The sequence below is a fragment of the Haemaphysalis longicornis genome, unplaced genomic scaffold (genome assembly GCF_048455015.1).
Source record: "Haemaphysalis longicornis isolate Haplotype H1 unplaced genomic scaffold, Haemaphysalis longicornis Haplotype H1 scaffold_1, whole genome shotgun sequence".
NCBI lineage: Eukaryota > Metazoa > Arthropoda > Arachnida > Ixodida > Ixodidae > Haemaphysalis > Haemaphysalis longicornis.
In genome coordinates, this window is record NW_027526203.1 from 123,374,997 (window position 1) to 123,380,883 (window position 5,887).

General features: G+C 49.1%; 1 long non-coding RNA gene across 1 annotated transcript; it reads right to left on the reverse strand.

Annotated features, from left to right (window-relative positions):
- Nucleotides 1-681: 681 nt before the first annotated feature.
- Nucleotides 682-5,489, reverse strand: LOC144165792 (uncharacterized). The gene is made up of 2 exons (XR_013321517.1): nt 5,332-5,489; nt 682-1,146 (listed from the first exon to the last, which is right to left on the reverse strand). It is a non-coding gene; the product is annotated as an uncharacterized LOC144165792 (long non-coding RNA).
- Nucleotides 5,490-5,887: the final 398 nt, after the last annotated feature.

Below are 5,887 nucleotides of genomic sequence, written 5' to 3' on the forward strand. Positions count from 1 at the left end.
ATCTCGTTGGATCTTTCGCCTCGCCGATCACGGGACGAATTGGACCTTTCGACTCGTTGGATTTTTCGTCTCGTACATTCAGGCCATAAGCGACATAACAGCCAAGCGTGCTGGTTTCTAAGTTCGCAGCATAGACGGCGCTAGCGTCTGGTCAGAAAAAGCAAATGGTGGCCCCCTCCTCTAGAAAGGGAAATGGTGTATAGAAGCGGGTGGACCGAAGCGGGTGCGTCGTAGCGAACGATGCAACTCCCGCCCTGGTAGAGCTTCGTGCGCCCAACTTTCATGCTTCTAATAGCGAAGTTGGAAAAGCAAGTTCGACACCTTTCCAACTCATTTCTGGAGTACCGCTCGTGGCCTGGACGTGAGCATCTTAATATCACCTTAACAAGTTTTACCCTAAAAACCCACCTTACCAAGCCAATGCATCTGCCAACGACTTGGGATAACCGGTCAGTATGCCTCTTTGGTGATCGTCCGGTTTTCTAAGGCACCTTGAATGACTAGGATAGACGTTTTGCGTGTATTCTTGCAGTTTCTGTAGGTACAAACCTTTGCGACCGTAGGCGATTTGGCGCGAATAGATTTATTAAGGTGCTGCTCGGGCAGCGAAATTGCCTGCACACCTTGCTGTTCATAAAAAGCAACAACACTCACTTGCGTGGGCAAGCGGCAGCGCGACCGTTTCAACTGCAATCAAGCATAATTTATTTACCACTCGGCTGTTAGGTAATACATCAACAATCGCATTCAACAGTTACATATTTGATACTTAGTGTTGGGCTAGAGGGCACCGTGGGGTAGACTTAGTTTATCGCACGGGGAAAGCGCATTAAATATGGCGCCCAAATGCGCAATTAGGTTAGACGCTCTTGGCATGAAAGCGAAGAGCCAGAGACGGTCGGAGAAAGGAACGAGCAACTGGACGGCGTTGCCTTTGACGCGCGCGTTCACAGAGAGCGAACATGGTCCAAGGGAGACAGGGATCCCCAGAGACGCCTGGACACCTTCAGGGGCACACGATCGCAGTGGACGGGAAGACAGGTGGCACTCCGGTTGGGGGATGGTGGAGAGGCAATGGACTCGTCCGACACCAGCCGTGGGCGGGGCGCTGAACCGTTGCTCGGCAAGGCAAGCGTCCGACTGGCACTGCGGAAAGGGGAGAAAGGCGCCTACCTTAAACTACGGGGAAGAAAAAAAAGTGACCACTCCCAGAAAGGGGGTGCACCGCTGCGGCATACCTTATTGAAAGATACTGAAGCTGAATATTGCGTTCATTCAACATACGCCGGCATTTGCTTGTATTACTTTTCGACACGTTTCAGACAGGTGAAACCGTCGGGCTTCCTCCACCTGCTCGATGGATGAGCACCCTCTTGTCGAGAAATGCAAAACGTAAATGTGGCGAAATTTCAGCTCACGTAACTGACGTAGAGTCCGGCAAGACTAATGGTATTACCTATGAAATGGAAAATAAGCACGGCATATCTGTAGCAGGATGAAAACTCCCACCGCTTATAAGTCGCGTGTGTAGAGCGAAGCACGCACTCATTACTAAAGCTGCGAAACGCAAGCTTCAGTGATGCAATCACGCCATAGAAAGCACTTCTGAGTTTGCCGCGCTATAGTTGAACGTCATTGCAAGGGTGCTCGCGCATGTTGATTTTCTTTTAGCGCTGATGACTTCTAGTGTCTTGAGGTCATTTCATCGATCAGTTTTCCTTCATTGCCCATCGCGTGCCACAGCTTTTGACAGCGTTCGGACGCCAATCAGCTCGACACACCAGAGCACTAAAGCCGAGAACGCACGAGCGCGCGTGAACTTGACGCGTCACTACGTCGATCCGCACTAACTGCCGCGACCCGAACAGGACCAGAAGCTTAAGCCTCAACTGCGTGACCTCCCTTCCCATTAGAAAGTATGGGCCGTGAATATTTTGAAATACGGAATTGAATCTTTACACGTTTTGAAGCGCAACAGCAAACAAAAAAAACGCACGGACGGTGAGAAGAGTAGGCAAGACACGCGCTAATTTCAACCTACTTTACTGCGCAACGCATGCACTTATGTTCTTGTAGAAATCGAGGGGGCGAGAAAGAAGGATACACACAACAAACACATACATAGATAACAATATTATAGAAGTTCACAGCTCGTTTTCAAGAAAGCCCATTTTGCTACTGCACAGGGGAATTTGATTGATTGATTGGTTTAACGCGCCGACGCAACGCAGGCGATGAGGCGCGCCGTAGTGGAGGGCTCCGGATTAATTTAGACCACCTGGGGATCTTTAACGTGCGCCGAAATCTCGTACACACGGGCGTTTTTGCTTTTCGCCTCCATCAGAAAAGCGGCCGCCGCGGCCGGGAACCGAACCCGCACAGGGGAATTTAGGTATCACACACAATCACTTAGTTCGAATATAGTGTGCTTCAGCGAACTCCCTCGCCTTCCTATTCTTACTTTTGTTCGGTATTTTGATTTCATTAAACCGCGGCTGACAACCGCAGGCATGATCAAACATGTTCCCTGGTTCTCTCTTTGATGCAACGGTCCGTTTGGTCAACGTAAAACCTTCCGCAAGATAGCGGGATTTTGTACACAACACCGACGGCACAGTCGACATAGCGATTTGAGTGTTTTTCCCCACATGCCTTCTTCCTGCATTCACCAGGCATGCGCGAGCACAAACGGGCAATTTTACACGGGGCAGAAAACGAGAGGGTGATCCCGTATCTTTCGACGACCTTTTTCATGTTGTGGGACACTGCATGTACACCCGCCCAATTTTATACCAATATCACGGGAGCGTCGACCGTTCGATCGATCAGCGCCGTATGATGGAGCGATACCACAAACCCTGCGAGAGTAGCCGCATGCGCATTAAGCAAAGGCCGCTGCTGTCGTCGTCCGCTAAGCTGCTCCAAGAGTAGACGGCCGCCCCCGATTTTTTTATCCGCTTGTCACACTGCCCTCCTACCAGCCGTTAACGGTACGAGGAGGGCAAGTGAAAGCGATTGGTAACAGCAGTGCGGGGTGGCTGACTGCTCTTGGAACAGCCTAGCAGACGACGGCAGCAGCGGCCTTCGCTTAAAGCGCATGAGTCTACTGTCGGCGAGTTTGTCGTATCGCTCCATCATACGGCGCTGATCGACGGAACGGTCGACGCTCCCGTGATATCGGTAAAAAATTGGGCGGCTGTAGGGCATGACATCCGTTTTTTCGGACGGCAGATGTCCTTGTGCTTTCCTCTCCCCTTTCACTTATACAGCAACGTCTTTGCCACAGCGACGACGACAGTGCCAGGGAAAGCGGCTGAGTGAAGCCTGCAAATATGTGTATTGAAACTGTCCTACATCTCGTGAGCGCATGATTTCTGTAAAGCAGAATCCAGAGTGAGTGAAGCAATTTCTCTTCAGCTGTTTTTGAATGCGCAGATTTATAGGGCAGTAGTTCTTTCTGAACACGTGGATTGTACCACCAACAAACATGGTCTCCAGGAAACCATGGTAATGTCCAAAAACTACAGTTCATTATCAACAAGTACATATTTCGTGGGTAAAGGCTAAGCTTTTCCCATGGCGATTAAAAAGCTCTAAAATCTTTCCTACTGTAGCAATATGCGTCACAGGGGTTAATGTCTTCAAAACAGCTAAAAATTCGTCGGAATACCCAAAAACGGCAAGAAGAACATTGCAGTCGAAGGCATAATTAGAGGTTCGATTAAGACTACATAAAAAGATGTTGCACAGAATTGGCCCGACACAAGACCCGATACGAATGCCATGACGTGATAGCTAATGTTTCAGTCAAAAGAAGTGAAAGTGGAATTGAGATAAAACTCGACCATTACCAAGAAGTTTGCAACCGACATTCGAGTGGAATTTTAAAATTGCACCGCACCACTCCCATCGATGCAGGACTGGACAGACGAGAGCAAAAGTTTATGTGGTGCGGAATGGCACATGGCCTTCAAAATTTAAAATGCCATTCCAACTGGAAGCAGTTCCGCCGATATACACGACAATTCTCAAAGGCAATTCAAAGTTTCCGCGTTCGCCCGTCACGTTTTGGAGTCTGTCACGTCAGCAGGAAAGCCAAACCCAACTGACAGGTTATCTTCCAACGCCTGTAATGCAACCAAACTACATCCAGTTACGCCTGTTCTGTGCACTCTGTTTTCACCATCCGTGCTTTTTTCGTCGTGCTTCCAGCCGTGGGAGCTACACATTAGTGATTGATTGAGGGGTTTAACGCGACGCAACGCAGGCGATGAGGCGCGCCGTAGTGGAGGGCTCCGGATTAATTTTGACCACCTGGGGATCTTTATCGTGCGCCGAAATCTCGCACACACGGGCGTTTTTGCTTTTCGCCTCCATCAGAAAAGCGGCCGCCGCGGCCGGGAATCGAACCCGCGACCTCGTGCTGAGCAGCGCAATGCCTTAGCCACTGAGCCACCACGGCGGGTGGAGCTACACATTAACTAGCCCGCCAGGAAGTTCTACTCAATGCAATCTTTAGTCTGTTACCGAGCTCTTGTAAGACTCAAACCATCGCCGAACCCCAGTACGGCGATATAGACGTTTTCATTCAACCGTCAAAGTCTCCGATCCTGGTCGGAGTTCCAGCTAGCTTAGCTTAACAAAACCAGCGGTGGTTACAAGCGCCCACCGACTACTAACAAGGAAACGGCCAAGTTATGAAATAAGAGATGTTGCCGTTAAGAAAGAAAGCCGAGAGCAGAGAGTCAATCGTGGTGGAAGGCGCACAACTTCGCGCAGTTTTTAAAAGACGAACAATGATGCGGACAAATAGCGGCGAATAACCGCGTTCTGCGGGAATGCGAACAGGGCAATAAATCTCAGTTCCCGAACATTGACAGACCGGTGAGGCATAAAAACACACAGCCGCGGAAAGTTTTGTACCCGCTGCTTCACTATGTGGTCGTTGAACATTTGGCGCCTTTTCTGTAGAGCATGGAATTATCTACTATAATGCAAGCGGCGTGGACACAGCAGTATTAAGTGTCTTTTTTTACGTCGCGCTCTTGATGCCCCCATTGAATTCACTTTTAAACAAGTAAATTGTGGGACATAGACAGTGTTTAGAAGCTATTTTCTTACAAGCCACGCTTGTGATCTATGAATAAAGCGACGCAAATAAAGCGCCAGAAAATTGTTATGACGTCTCAAGCATAGCACCGGAACCTAGACGGCTCGGCTTAATAAATTTAGCTCTTGGATTTTCCTAAAGAAAGCTGGAAAGGCAACGAAACATACCGGCACCACACACCAATCATCTCGGCTTAACAAATGCGTGCGGCGGGCACTGACCTGACCCCGTGAGAACCGGTGCGTGTGCGGTCCATTTGTTCCCTTTCTCGGTTGACTCTCCACTAGTGCTCCAACCACGCCAGCATTGCTTTATACGCGAAGTAACGGCCTGTTTTACATTGATAATGCCTGCCACATCGTGCTGAACCATTTAAAATATTTGTAACTGAGGGGGGCGCGCAGTTCCCAGGTTTCGATGGCTATAATAATGCGCATTGCTGCTCTCAGCTGAGGCGATGGAAACTTCATCGGCGTTGTTTGCTCCGAAAACGGATTTTTTGCCTTGGGAATGGCCGCATATGCGTCAACTCGTTGCTCATGAACCAATAAAAAGAATAACGCTTCGTAAGAAGCGCCACTTTTTTTATTCGACTTCCAGTGATAACGAGCTGTGCACATAAGAACGTCGCCAAAAGCGTTAAACGTATCGCTGGGCGCGTAAAAAGCTAGCTAGGTCCTTCTGAAATTAACTACTCTTGTGATAGCCCGTGGTCACCCTGTCTATCGTTTTTCCTTCAATGTAGTAGTTTCGTTCCCCGTTTCATTTAGCAATGAC